This window comes from Ziziphus jujuba, chromosome 1 (genome assembly GCF_031755915.1).
Source record: "Ziziphus jujuba cultivar Dongzao chromosome 1, ASM3175591v1".
NCBI lineage: Eukaryota > Viridiplantae > Streptophyta > Magnoliopsida > Rosales > Rhamnaceae > Ziziphus > Ziziphus jujuba.
In genome coordinates, this window is record NC_083379.1 from 36,709,405 (window position 1) to 36,717,105 (window position 7,701).

A 7,701-nucleotide genomic window follows, 5' to 3' on the forward strand; every position below is an offset into this window, starting at 1 on the left:
TACCCCTAGACCACTTTTTTCCCAAACTCCCCGAAGCTCTACTCTCTCTCTCGTTGGTGTCTTAAACTGACTAAAACATAGCACTATTGATCCTTTTTTACTTTCTGTCCAAATCATTAACGGCGTACACATGTGAATTGAATGTGACTCTAATGCAGGGGTAAACTTGGTCATGTTGCACCCATGACCATTCAAGACGTCATTGTTCAGATTCACTTTTTTATTATTTATTTATCCATTTTTTGCAAAATCAGGGATTAGAGCACGTTATGCGTTTCATTGATGGCCACCATTATTATGCCCAAATCCATCAAAACAATGAAAAATTCAATCTATTTAAACCCCCCACTATCTCCAATATGTTACAATACTGGCAAAGAAATTATGGGATAGGCTACAATAGTTGGTTTTTATTTTCCTTTTTTTTTTTTGCTTGAAAAAAATGAGCTTCCTGATGGGTATAATCGACTCAGGATAATTGGGAAATATAGACCATTAGTAGCTGTGTCTTTTCAACACAGTGGGAGTCCACAAACTACCCAGCCTATCACCGTTCGGTTGTCCCAATCTCCTTCCCTCATAGTGGTTTGCACATGGGATCCACACCAAGGTGCAGAATGGGGCTACTGGAAATCGAACCTGCAATTCCTGCAAGCAAGCAGGTGTGATAGATCATCAGTTCCTACCACTTACTCCACCCCTTGGGTGTGGTTTTTGTTTTTCCTTATTCAGTCAAAGATGTGGGACTTCAATTAAAAAAAAAAAATTTGTAGAAGATTGGGTTTTACTTGACTTGAATTTCATGGATCTAGGGGATTTTTTCAGTAGTATTTAAATCGCAATTGATGTTCCTTTTTAAGGAAGAAGTTGAGAACCGATTCAGAAATCAAGGAAGATGGAGGCTATACATGGGCCGGGAGGTGAGACAGGAAATTGTATTAGTAGTTAACAAATGGTGTCTTCAATTGGGTATTCATTCTTAGCTTATCGAGTTTTTGAATTTTTTATTTTCTTATTAAAAGATTTTATGAATTTCAGATCCTCCTCCTTGGGTTTGAATAATAAGGTGTGAGAATTGTACCTTTCTCTTCAAATCCTGCTACAACTTGATGGATCCTAATGGAAAATTCTGAAATTAATTTATTTTTCTATTGGGTTAGTAATGGGTTATTTTTTCTTATTTCAATTTGGTTTGACTTTGCTTGTGAAATTTGCAGTAATTGGGTAATGCATTACCTTTTAGTGAAATTACTTTGTATTACCTCCATTTGCTTGAACTTTTAGGATACATTTGGTTTATGGAATAAATAGTGAAAAAAAAAAAGAATTTTTAAAATTTGATTTTTTTTATTTGGTTGCATTTTTAAAATTTGCCTTATTTATTCCTATGGAATCCTAATTCCTTAAAATAAGGAATTGCTATTCCTTCTAAAAAGCTCAGAATCTATATTTCCTGAAATAAAGGAATATAAAACATGCTATTTTATGTTTTTTTTTTTACGCTTTGAAATTTTTTTTGCCTTTTTTCTACCAAATTAAATAATAGGAATAGATATTCTATTCCACGTTTTTTATTCCTAGGAATTACTAATCCTTAGTTTTTAGAAATAGCCATTCTTTTAACCAAATGTAACCTTATAGTTTTTTATGTTATGGAGTAATTAGGTGATTATTATTGACTCAAGGAATGGAATTTTTATGTACTTGGAGGATTATTTTTTGAGATAATCAATTCATACAGAACTTTTTTTTTTTTTTTTTTGGTGGAGAGAAGGATATGAATACTCTTTGAATTAAATTATGTGTTTTACTGATTCAATTGAATATTTTCATCTTTTGCTTTTTGGTTTTTTCTTTTATTTTTTATTTTTTGATGAGCTGAAATTCAGATATTGCTTGTTGGGTTTGGATAATAAAGTATGAGAATCATACTGGGTTTCTTTAAAAAAAAAAAAAAAAAAACCAAAAAAAACCAAAAAAAAAAAAAAAAAAAAAACAAAGGGGAAAAAAATATGAGAATGATATGACCTTACCTCTTAAAAGTTTATCATGAGACTTGCATGGGACCAATTCTGTTGGTTTTTTACTGATGGGATAGGTACAAGTAATATGAAAGTTCATGATGTAGAGTGTCAAGGAAAAAAAAAAATAAAAAAAAATTAATGATATAAAGTGCTAATCCTGATAAAGTTTAAGGTGCAATTTTGCTAATTTTCTGTAAAATAATTTCTATATTTGTTAACCGGCATAGTGACATTTCTAAAGCGAAATATGCAATTATATTTTTAAACTTGATGCAAGATTTCCTCTTTCTTGATGCATTTATATTTCTAAAGAGAAATAGCATTCCACACTAGATGCAAGATCTCCTCTTTCTTGCACATACTTCATGCCAAAATAATTCCATTTATTAGGGAAAATAAAAAACCTTTTTCATATAAACCTTATATATAATTATATGGTTAGTACTATATTAATTATAAATTTTTAAACTAGTAATTTTTCGAACCCTATGGTCAACCAAGTCATCCATGAGCCTGCAAATGATTGATGAAGATTTTACAATCTTAGGACCATTTGAAACCCAATCAAAGGCCTTCTTTGTTGCAACTTCTCCCATGCCATGGATGGAAGTGGTTGTAAGCAGTGAGTAACAACATGATTCTGGACAGGCCTCCATATACTCATCTAATTCTGGTGTGTATTTGTCATGGAACCATTTGGGTTCAATTAGGTAGGACAGGGACAATTATTTTATCTGGATATATTACAATAAAAACAATAAAATTAATTTAAACACAATTTTCAAATGAGTGGTGGCAATATATATGCATGTGTTCTCCAATTAATATAACTTACTTCTTCTTTAGCAATGTATACCGATTATGATCTTCCATCTCTGGTGACTATTTCTTCAATTTCTTGGTATATATCTAATAGTGTCTCATAACAATATTGCATGTAGTTCGGAAGTTGATCCATGCAGCTCCTATCCCAGCTGAAAAACCGAAAGAATTCACGATGAGAAATATATATTAATTAAATATATATTACTTAACTATGGAGTTAAAACGTGTGTGTGAAAACGAAAGAAAACCTGTCAATTGCATCCGTAAAGATTTGGAGTTCCTCAAATGTTCCACAAACATCGTATATATCATCAATGATTGATGTTGTAGAAATCACTTCGGTTAATATTGGGTTCGAAATATACTCCCAAACTCCAAAAGTATCCTTCTACCATTCTGTCTCGTGCAAAAGGTTGCAAAGTCCAATTCTTTCCACCACCTGATTAATTTTAATTAATCCATCCAAAAATCCTCTTTTGATTTACAAAAATTCAACAGTTGTAACTTACAAATATTTCGCAAATAAAAGTATATTCATGTACCTGGAAGTATCAGAAAGCTCTTTCTGATGCCTTTTTTGCAAAATGTTGAAATCCAACTTGGCAAAAGAAAGTAGAGCTTCATCATAAGGAGGGTATAGGTGGTAGATAGAAATGTAATGTCTTGCCTCAATCCTTGGCAACCTGGTTCGGATGGGCTGAAATAATGCATGCTTGATTTGTGCTGCGAGAAAGGGGCTAGAAATGTTTGTGGCATGCTCAGCAAGGCGAGTGGTAGTGAAAGTCGGTGCCTCATCCAGTATTTAGCTCTCCATGAACCTTAAACTGTGCAGCTTCATACAAGCTTAACATTCCTCTAACATCATTCACAAGCTCTTTATTGAACTTTCCTTGGCTGTCAGTGAATTTGTAGAATATATCTGCTTTTCCATACGAAACTTATTCAGTCATTTTTTAATCAAACTAATTTGATCTTTTTTTTTTCTTTTTTTAAAATGTAGCAGTAGCGTTTGCATGTACTTCTATATATATATATATATATATATGTGTGTGTATATGTATGTTTATATGACGTGTATTATACATAATTTATCTATGATGTGAATGTTTGTATCATAAAATTTCTATATATATGCATGGGTATAACAATTATCACATTAAAATATTTTTATTTTATAAAATTATACAAGTAAATCAAAATGAAATATAAATATTAATCTACCTTTACTCATGACTCATGATATTTTGTTGCGAAAAAAGACTTTCTATATATATATATATATATACAGTGCATGGAAAATAAGTTATGGCACCCAAAACGCCTACCGCTCGATATATTATATCCTCTTTGTCTAAGTAACCGAAACCAAAGAGAAACAGTATGAAGGTCATCATAGTTATAAGATCCATCGCTACTGTGAAGATGATCAGGGTTTTTCTTTTGTTCCAAAATTTCATCAATTTCGCTCTCAAAATGATAGGACAGACCCAAGCGTTGGATAGAATCGATCAATTCAAGCTTTTGTGAAGGATTGTTTGCGGTGTCAAGCTTCATCCTCACTTCCTTTTTCAGTTTCTCAACTTGCTGTTCTGTCTTAATTCCTTAAAAAAAGGAAAAAAACAAAGAAACGAAGGAAAAAAAATTAAAATTAAAATGAGAAACCCCATGGTTTCGAAAGAATCATTAGAAACTGGGTCTAGTGGTTAGCGATTTTACAATAGGCTCAGAAGCATATCTGAGGAAATGATTCCCCCAAACACTACGATGGAAATTCTCAGAGCGGTGAATAACAACATCAGGTTTGGAAGAGCCATTAATGGATGGGATAGCTTCAGCAGCCGAAGCCTGAAGAAGCATTTTGTATGGGATCGAAAGGCACTGGGGGTGTTTGGAAAATGGCTTTAAGCTTTATCGATAGCTAATGGTTTGGCTGGTCTTGTACGATGAGAGTTTGCTTAATGGCTTTCCTATTTGTAGACATCTGCTCATCCACATTTCTTTGAATTGTATGTGGATTGGAAAATTTGGAAAAAAATAAAAAATCTTCCTGACTTTTTATTTTTATTTTTTATCCTTACGTCGTGTTTTCAATATTAGTCTTCAATCGTTATTTAACAGAGTGAAAATTTTAGAGTATGTAAAAATACTGACATTAAATGTATATATGAGTAATGTTCTCTTAAGGAACATGTGGCAAACGTTTGACGTGGAAAGAAGTGACACCTTGATTGATAAAATTGCCACATTAAAAGGATCTCGACATAAAATGTGAACGTTCACACTGGTCAAATCCTTACATGTATACGTTTGAAAATAAATTTACTTAATCATTTACTTTTGACAAGACCTTCCCCGGGCTAATTCATAGATATTCGAAGTAGTTCGTTTAGGAAAATCCCACGTAGTCAGCACTAAAAAATTTAGTGGCACCCTTTCATACAATGAATATAATCAAATACTACAAATAAAATGTGAATAATACTTTTCAAACATTTTTCATTAATCCACAATATTAAATCAAGATTTCTAAATCCAAATTCAAAGAAAAATAAATAAAATAAAGAGTCATATATATTAGGTTAATATTAAATAAAAAAATATAAATTATTAATTCATCAGAAGTACACAAAAAAAAAAAAAAGTACATCAACAATTGAATAACAGCGGCAATAAAAATATAAGATGATGATATACTGGGAAGATGTTGGAAATGATAGATATAGCGTATGTAACCTATCAGCTGAAAACTAGGTGAACATTTTAAAAATATAAAACTGTGAGATAAGTTCAACGAGTGAAATAAAATAATAATATGAAAATAGATATTTAATTTCAAAACTTTTCACTCAAAAACTCGCTTTCACTTTTTCAAAAAATTCTCCCTTTTAAAACTTATACCCCAAAACAATAATATATAAAGAGCATTTCATAATTAACGTATTTAAAATATTATTAACCAATTAAAATATAAATTCAATGTTGGATATTAAACAACATAATCATAATTTAGAAACAATAATGAAACATAATTAAACCACTAAAACATTTATATTAGAAATAACATATATAATGTACTATACGAAATATCTAATGCTATCAGATGGTACACGGTATCCTAAAACCCCATAAGATAGTAAGGAGATATATAGAAACCAAAATCATGAAGAAGTAACACACAAATCATCATTATTATGAGAGAATTACACATAATTTATCATCATTTTCTTACATCATGACAACCTATCATCCTATGTTTACGAATGAGAGGTACACAACTCATCATCATTCTAAAAAAATAGCACACAACTCATCATTATTCTCTCATGTTGTGACTATACATAGGATGACTAACCCTGTGCAAAGCTAATAACATAAACAAAACCACTAGCAAGGTCCTAAAAATAGAAAATTTCCTCGATATTTCGTCGAAATTTTAGTTTTTCCGCTAGGTCAATATAAAATTTAGATTCCAAATGGAAACGGATAAAATTTCCACTGAAATTTTCGATATTTCCATAAAATTTCCATTGGAATTTCCATCAAATATCCACATCAATTCCTTCACAATTTTATCAAAAAATCCATGATTTCCATGAAATTTTCAAAATTTCTATGGAAATTTCTATTAAATTTATTTTTTAAAAAAAAATTTATCAAAAAATTAATAAATATTATTTATATTTAACTTTCTATTTATCCATCATTTTTTTATCATAATAAATTTAATATTTCTATAAATATTATAAAGTATATATAAATTGTAATATAGATAAAAATACAAATATGCATGTGAAATAAATAATAAATATTATAAAGTAGATGAATATTATAAATATATACAAAAAACATATTCTATACAAATATAGATAAATAAATTAATAGAATATTGATTAATGTTTATGGAATGTCATAGTAGTAACTCATGGATATCATTTCAAATTCAACTATTAGAAAATAATAATTTTGCATACAATCAACTAATATCGTATAATGATTATCAACTAGAACAACCACATTTAATATAAGATCCATATAGTTAGATATTAAACAATGACATGTAAAATTATTAAGCAGATACAACTTTTAATAATTACTTTTATATTTCAAAACTCAAAATAAGAATGAGGAATAGACAAACAAATTTTAACTACCCAATAATTTTATGTGGTATTAAGTTAACATTTTATGAAATATAATGTAATTGTAATAATTATTTTATATATCTTAGTTAATAAATATTTTTATCAAATATATATATATATATATATATATTTTGCATTTCTCATTAATAACATTATACTTATAACCATTAACGTTTTCTATATATTAATTGATTAAGAGAAATATAAAATTCATTCCATATTTTCATAATTTTTTAGTCAATTTAATAATTTATTGATTAAATAAGCTAATCCTAAGGTTTCAATTAAAATTTCTATTTTTTAAAATCAATTTCCATAGTTTTTATAAATTTTTATCAATATTCGATATTTTTTGATATTTCTATGGAAATTTCTATATTTTAAACTCTTGATATTTCAGTCGATACCATTTTTTTAAACCTTGACCACTGGTACTATATGGTATATCCTTTAAAAAATCAGTGCAGTATTTATAAACCATATTTTTAAAATTATATTTTTTTATTTTCTTCAAATAAATATAGTACCATAAACTAAAATTTAATATTTAAATTCAACTATTTATTTAGATACTTTAGATATTTAAAATCATCAATTCATACCAAAATATAAATACAGATAGAGAAATATATATTATCATAAACTATTTTTAAGCATTTTAAAATATAAACACTTAAATTTGCTTATACAATTTCAATTTCACTTTTTTA

General features: G+C 28.6%; 1 pseudogene; it reads right to left on the minus strand.

Moving 5' to 3' along the window:
* Window positions 1-2,883: 2,883 nt before the first annotated feature.
* On the minus strand, window positions 2,884-4,706 carry LOC132800406 ((-)-germacrene D synthase-like; annotated as a pseudogene).
* Between the last annotated feature and the right edge of the window lie 2,995 nt (window positions 4,707-7,701).